The sequence below is a fragment of the Monodelphis domestica genome, chromosome 1 (genome assembly GCF_027887165.1).
Source record: "Monodelphis domestica isolate mMonDom1 chromosome 1, mMonDom1.pri, whole genome shotgun sequence".
In the NCBI taxonomy this organism is placed as follows: Eukaryota; Metazoa; Chordata; class Mammalia; order Didelphimorphia; family Didelphidae; genus Monodelphis; species Monodelphis domestica.
In genome coordinates, this window is record NC_077227.1 from 542,478,612 (window position 1) to 542,486,868 (window position 8,257).

Here is an 8,257-nt window from a genome sequence, read left to right on the forward strand (position 1 = left end):
TATTGCTTTTCATCATTCAAGTGGAACACACACATATTACAATGATGTAGTATATTACTCATGTTTTATATATACTTCTAATAACTGTTGAAATTGTAACTGAATTATTGTATGATACCTCACCAATGTAGATCATAGACACTTCATTCATGAAATTCTTGTCTATATTTTTCCTATAAATCCTCCAAAGATAAACTACCCAACTCACAGAAATAATTTCAGGGTTTCTTTTAATAAACGAGAGGCACTCATTTGGTACTTGAAGCTGGAGGGGGACACCATCTTTTGTCTCCAGAGCTACTCTAATTGATTTTTTGAATATGCATGGTTGATGTCTTATGTCACTTCTCATTCATATTATTATTGGTAATGTGATGTTATTGATAATGTTGCTTAAACATATCAAATACTTTGCAAACATTCCTTGAACATCTATCATGCCAATTTTTCAGACTCATATTCCATGATTCATGATCACATAGTATTATTGGAAGAATACTATCGACATAACAACTTGCACCCTATGACCTCAGTATTTTGATCAGGCCTCTCAATTAACTCTCTGTGTTAAAGTGAAAGTGATGTGTGTGGTGGATTTTTTTTTTTTTTTGGTGGTGTCAAGAGATTTGTAATCATGAAAAATATTATGTAACTTTTGTAATGGAGGAAGAGAAATGGAGTCTCCCACCACTGGATCAGGACCAGAGTATGGTAGAGATGGAATAGAGCCAAGAAGTGGAGGGGATAGAACAATTTTCCTCTCTTTTTCCCTGGTAAACCCCACTCTGGTTGCCTTCAGAGTCACAGATTACTGTTCCCTCAGAGACTTGGTTAAAATAAAGATCAGGACAGGCAGTTTCTCCCTCTCTGAGGAGAGAAGTGTAACTCCTCCCTCCCCCCCCCCCCTCCGCCCCAAACTCCAAGTCTCCCTTCTTGGATACTATGAAGTAGTCACTTGATCTAGTAAACAGTTATTTATTCTAAAGGAACACATGAAAGGTAGGGCAAGTGATTTGTGGTATAAGGTAATGGGAATGTGAGAAATAGGAAGTCCCTAAATAACAATTGAACCCCTTCTTCCCAAGCCCTGCAGGGTCAGGCTTTGCTTGCTTTACCCTCTGGGGTCAATTGTGAGAATTGTCATGATTCCTAGCTGTTTTAGTTATGATATCAAATTCAAGGCTGTCTGGTGGGATTGAGAGGAAATCTTGTGGTGAATAGCTTTCTGTCAAAGACCTATTCATTCTGATTTGTCTTCCACTGGATACTGGGGTCTGGTTTCACAGGAGAATGTTCCAGGCTCAGAGGTTCACTCAGATCAGCCTCCTTGGTGGGCTTCCCAAAGAGAAGTGAGTTCAACTGTTTGGATCTTCTCAGTTCCTCTGATCCTTCTCCAGAATTCTCTCTCCTTTCCTGCCCTTCCTCTGCTTGGCTTGAGATGGTCTTCCAACATGGTGAATTTGCTCTCCTCTATTACACATTCCCTTTAGGTTTTTTGCGAATTTGTCAACTTGACAATTCATGTTGCCTTGAAAGCACTACTTACCTTTTGTCTATTGTCTCTACTATTCTATCTACCTATTTGCTATCCCCTCTATTTCCCTCCCAAAATTAAAAAAAAAAAATCTCAACCCTACCCTATGTCCTTATTGCTAACCTAATTTATCTTGGATAATTCCTAAGCTAAGATAGGATTTCAGGAAAATTGTTTGGATTAAGTAGTGTAGATACAAAGGTTTGATACAATGAAATAACTCTGGTTTTGTGATTAACAATATATCTAAACAGTATGCAACAATGTTTGTAGACTCTCTAATAACAATGTCTTATAGAATTTTAACGAACATGAAATTTTCCAAACTCCTTACATATCTAATACTTACTTAAAGTTTTAGCTATCACATTTGCAGAACTCTATAAGATTTTACATGTATATTTTAAAGGCAGTTTATCCTTTCCCTGTATCTAACTATCTGAATTATTTAAACTTTCCTTATCTCCCTATTTCTGTACCTAATTTATTAAGGGTTAAATCTTCCTACGGGTTAAAAATTCCTACGCTGTTAGTCTGTTAGCATGTGTAACAGTTAAAGAGTGGTTGGCATAAACTGTGACAGCGAAAATATGGTTTCAAGACAGTGTCTTGAGTTAAATAAAAAAATAAAGTGGTCGCCGTGGGAAAATTCCCAAATATTAAATACCCAAGTCATCTGGGTTTTATGGAGATTTTAATTAATAAGAATAAAGGAATTAAGGAAAGGGAGAGAAACAGAGTAAGAGGGAATAGTAGGAAAAAGCCTAGGCCAGCCTAGGCTTTAAGCCTTAAGAGAGATATCAGCCAGTCTTTAATCAACTCACCACAAGATCCTTCCAAGCAAAACTCTAGTGTTCAGAGGGACCCTCCAGTTTAGCTCAGGAAGCTCCACTTCAGCTTCCAAGGCTGAATCTTTTTTCAGCCACTGAGAGAGAGCCCAGCCTTCAATTGAGCTACATAGCTGCATTCTCCCTCAGAGGCCTTTTTTGACCTCCATTTAAAGAGAATTTTCTCCTATTTTACCTCCCCTAAGTTTTCACATCTAGCAATCACAGTAGACATTTTCACAGGACTGACCATTCTTAATTCACACCTGAGTAGACTAAACTTTTGAGTACACCTCTTGCTAAGCTTGCTTGACCTTTTAGTGATTAATTTGACCTTCATAGGTACTTAGCACCTTTTTGTATTAGATCTAAAAATAGACTTAGCTTAAGGGTTTTTGCTTCACTTTAAGTATAGGTTAAGTACTTTTCATTGTTCAGTAAGGAGTTTACAACTTTATCTTCCCCTAAAGTATGCTTAAAGTATGGGTGGAGTAATGTTAGAGTTCTCACATTCCTGATCAAGTACCTTCATTATTTAAAATGGGGAATGGTCTTAACCAAATGTTCTAAGGTAGAGTCTGAGAATTTTTAACATTCACAAGTCTGAGAAATTTTAAGATTCACACATGTTAGTGAATTCACTTTATGTACATGTATGTTTACTGTACAACTATAACACATGATACATGCATATTATATATATAATAAGTTCTGCTTTGGAGTCAACCAGACAGAAAGCTATTGTCTTTCTGCTTATTTGAGTACTGCAAGGACGTTATTTGCAGAAATCAGTTTGTCATCATATTTGTCTTCTAAATATGTGCTGTTGGATGCATATACTCACACCCTTGTCAATTTCTCCTCTTCACATCTTGCCTGTTGATTCTATTTTCCTTTCTTCTTATCCAGGATTTGTGTGTATGTGTCTGCATTTCCCTAATGTGATGTTAATGTGTGTGGTGATTCATCTTACGTGATATGCTTTATAGTTCTTTTTTCTATACAGTTCTTGGGTAACACTTCTTTTCTGTGTTCTTTTTGCCCATTTGCAGTCTGTGGTGTTTACTGGAAGATATCTTAAGTCCTGCTCTCTTCCTCTGTGTAGCTAATCCTGTCTTGACTGTCTTCTCACCTTGATTGTAGATTTTTCTTTATACAGGAGCATGCATATGTAAGAGTAGTTGCCATTGAATGGAGTGTGTGTAAGAGTGATCCAGATTGTGTGAGTGTGAGTAAGACTTTTTATGAAATTTATCTTGTTTGTATGAGTGTGTGAACATGTCATGCTCTTCTTGTATTGTGATTTAGAATGATTTATGGTTGAGATGGAGAGTTATATAAATATTATTTTTTTGTATTATGGTTGGTCTGTTTTTATGCATTAGTCAATTTCAGTATCACTTTCTATGGGGCTATTTTGTGTGTCCTCCTCTTGACCACTTTCTCTTTAGGTTTGAGCATCTTGTGTGTGATCCAGGGCAATTTCTGGTTCAATTTCATCTGGGCTAGTTGAGGCAAAGTGGTGTTTAGCATGAGAAGCATGGAACCATGGTTCTTTCCCTATAATTTTAATCGAAGTTCCATTTTGGCTCTGTTGGTGTGCTTCTGGTGAAAATTTTCACATATACAATATCCCGTGGGCTAAGGTGTAGTGAAAAATCCAGTGGTACTCTTTGCACCATTAATCCAAATGTAATGTAGTTTGCCACCATGGAACATTTTGTATTTTGTTTTCTAATATCATATATATTCCTGAAAGACCCTTGACTTGGATTTTCAGTTCAATATTTTGTATCTTTCCTTACCTTATGGATCCTGGGGAAGGATTGTATCCTTTGTCTCTGGCTATTTTTTCTTTCCAGCTCTTTCCTCTTTCCTTCCTCCTCTTTTCTTTCTCTCTTCCTCTCTTTTCCTTCTTTCAATGGTTCTCTCTTCCTTCCTTCTTTCTCCTAATCTTTGGCCTTGTGGACTAAAAGTCCATATTGACCTTGTTTCAGTTAGACTGTTATTCTTGCCTTTTCTTGATACAAAGATTGTGACATTTTGAATCTTCTCTTTGAAGTATTTGAAAATCAAATCCCACGTGCCTTTTCTTAAAGGTTTCCATATGGATTTCTTTTGTTTATGTTTGGCCAGCCCTATACTATTTTCCTTATTTCATCTTTTAAGTGATATTTTTCATTGGATATTGAGATAGTACAGTTCGAATGTGATAGTTACACTCCCATGACTAATTATTTTCATGAAGAGCACACACATATGCAAGATTATATCTTGCCTCCAGATTTTACACATATTACCATATGCTGTGTTTTGTTGTACTGATGGTTGTATTTGGTGTGGATGCCTTCTCTGTTCAATGCAGGTCATAAGTCATATATACCTTCTCATCTATTTTGTGCAATTTTTGTTCATATCTTTTCATATATCCTTGAAAACCACCGAATTATTTCTTATGGATTTTTACTACCTCATAGATGTTAAATAGACCAACCTTAAAATGCCTGAGGATCTTTTCCATTCATCTGACTGTTGTCCTTCTTCTGGTTTCATCTATAAATGCTCTTGGTATGATCTAACCTGTCTAAGACTCATGCCACGCCCTCTTCAGGGTTGTTTTCACTTCAATTGCTTTTTATGATTCTATAAAAAAAAGTACTGTTTTTTTTCTTGAAATACATATTTCCTCCCCATTTTATATATTGTTTGATTGATATTCTTGTACTCTTTGTTCCCCTTAGCTGCCATGTCAGCCCCCAACTTGGTGAGAATATTATTGTTTTGGACTAAATAGTATCCCCAACTCTTTTGGGGCCTCCTCAGTATGACAATTCTATTTACATTGGCTAATATCTAAGAATTAATGATAAATAAGGCTTTTACTTTTGCCTAATTCCCACTTTCTAGAGTTGACAACTTATTTTACAAGGTTAGATAGAACTAAAAAATTAGAAATGGCACCTCATTTTTTATTCTTTCTATTAATTCAATATTACTTTGACTTTTATTCTCATCATTCAATGATCTGAGTATAAAAAGTCAATTCCAAAATAGCTACTATTTCTGTAACCAATAATTTATTTTTTAATACACTTACCTTCTGCCTTAGAATCAATACTGTGTATTTGTTCCAAGGCAAAAGAGCAGTAAGGGCTAGGCAACTGGGGATTAATTGACTTGCTCAGGGTCACACAGCAAAGAAGCATCTGAGGCCAAATTTGAACCTGAGAACTTTCATTTCTAGGTTTGGTTCTTAATCTACTGAACTACTCAGTTGCTCCCTAAGTAGTTATTTCTTGCCAATTTTTCTCTTACTGGTGCTGTTTGTTGCTTATCCAATGTTTTCCTACTCTCTTTTAAAGATAGGCTCCAGGTTTTACAATTATGAGGCTTCTGAGTAAACTTCAAACTTTTTATTAATAGTAGTAGAGCACATGAACTTTTTTTTTTTTAAATATATTTTATTTGATCATTTCCAAGCATTATTCGTTAAAGACATAGATCATTTTCTTTTCCTCCCCCCCACCCCCCGATAGCCGACGCGTAAGTCCACTGGGCATTAGATGTTTTCTTGATTTGAACCCATTGCTTTGTTGATAGTATTTGCATTAGAGTGTTCATTTAAAGTCTATCCTCTGTCATGTCCCCTCAACCTCTATATTCAGGCAGTTGCTTTTTCTCGGTGTTTCCACTCCCACAGTTTATCCTTTGCTTATGAATGGTGTTTTTTTTCTCCTGGATCCCTGAAAGTTGTTCAGGGACATTACACCGCCCCTAATGGAGAAGTCCATTACGTTCGATTATACCACAGTGTATTAGTCTCTGTGTACAATGTTCTCCTGGTTCTGCTCCTCTCACTCTGCATCACTTCCTGGAGGTTGTTCCAGTCTCCATGGAACTTCTCCACTTTATTATTCCTTTGAGCACAATAGTATTCCATCACCAACATATACCACAGTTTGTTCAGCCATTCCCCAATTGGTGGGCATCCCCTCGTTTTCCAGTTTTGGGCCACCACAAAGAGCGCAGCTATGAATATTTTTGTACAAGTCTTTGTGTCCATTATCTCTTTGGGGTACAGACCCAGCAGTGCTATGGCTGGGTCAAAGGGTAGATATTCTTTTGTCGCCCTTTGGGCATAATTCCAAATTGCCCTCCAGAATGGTTGGATCAATTCACAACTCCACCAGCAATGAATTAATGTCCCTACTTTGCCACATCCCCTCCAGCATTCATTACTTTCCTTTGCTGTTATGTTAGCCAATCTGCTAGGTGTGAGGTGATACCTCAGAGTTGTTTTGATTTGCATCTCTCTGATTATAAGAGATGTAGAACACTTCTTCATGTGCTTGTTAATAGTTTTGATTTCTTTATCTGAGAACTGCCTATCCATTTCCCTTGCCCATTTATCAATTGGAGAATGGCTTGATTTTTTGTACAATTGATTTAGCTCATTATAAATATGAGTAATTAAACCTTTGTCAGAGGTTTCTATGAAGATTTTTTCCCAATTTGTTGTTTCCCTTCTGATTTTAGTTATATTGGTTTTGTTTGTACAAAAGCTTTTTAGTTTGATGTAGTCAAAATTATTTATTTTACATTTTGTGATTCTTTCTATATCTTGCTTGGTTTTAAAGCCTTTCCCCTCCCAAAGGTCTGACATGTATACTATTCTGTGTTTACCCAATTTACTTATGGTTTCCTTCTTTATGTTTAAGTCACTCACCCATTTTGAATTTATCTTGGTGTAGGGTGTGAGGTGTTGATCTATTCCTAGTCTCTCCCACACTGTCTTCCAATTTTCCCAGCAGTTTTTATCGAATAGTGGATTTTTGTCCCAAAAGCTGGGATCTTTGGGTTTATCGTATACTGTCTTGCTGAGGTCGTTTTCCCCCAGTCTATTCCACTGATCTTCCTTTCTGTTTCTTAGCCAGTACCAAATTGTTTTGATGACTGCTGCTTTGTAATATAGTTTGAGGTTTGGGACTGCAAGGCCCCCATCATATGTGTTTTTTTTTCATTATTTCCCTGGATATCCTTGATCTTTTGTTCTTCCAAATGAACTTTGTTATGGTTTTTTCTAAATCAGTGAAGAAGTATTTTGGTAGTTCAATGGGTATGGCACTAAATAGATAAATAAGTTTGGGTAGGATGGTCATTTTTATTATGTTGGCTCGTCCTATCCATGAGCAGTTAATGTTTTTCCAATTGTTCAAGTCTAGTTTTAGTTGTGTGGCGAGTGTTTTGTAGTTGTGTTCATATAGTTCCTGTGTTTGTCTTGGGAGATAGATTCCTAGGTATTTTATTTTGTCTAAGGTGATTTTGAATGGGATTTCTCTTTCTAGTTCTTGCTGCTGAGCTGTGTTGGAGATATATAGAAAAGCTGATGATTTATGTGGGTTTATTTTGTATCCTGCAACTTTGCTAAAGTTGTTGATTATTTCAATTAGCTTTTTGGTTGAATCTCTAGGATTCTTTAAGTAGACCATCATGTCATCCGCAAAGAGTGATAACTTGGTCTCCTCCTTGCCTATTCTGATACCTTCAATTTCTTTATCTTCTCTAATTGCTACTGCTAGTGTTTCTAGTACAATGTCAAATAGTAGAGGTGATAATGGGCATCCTTGTTTCACTCCTGATCTTATTGGGAATGCATCTAGTTTATCCCCATTGCAGATGATATTAGCTGTTGGTTTTAGATATATACTGTTTATTATTTTTAGGAATGACCCTTCTATTCCTATGCTTTCTAGTGTTTTTAATAGGAATGGGTGTTGTATTTTATCAAAGGCTTTTTCTGCATCTATTGAGATAATCATGTGGTTCTTGCTAGTTTGCTTGTTGATGTGGTCAATTATGTGGATGGTTTTCCTAATGTTGAACCAGCCCTGCATCC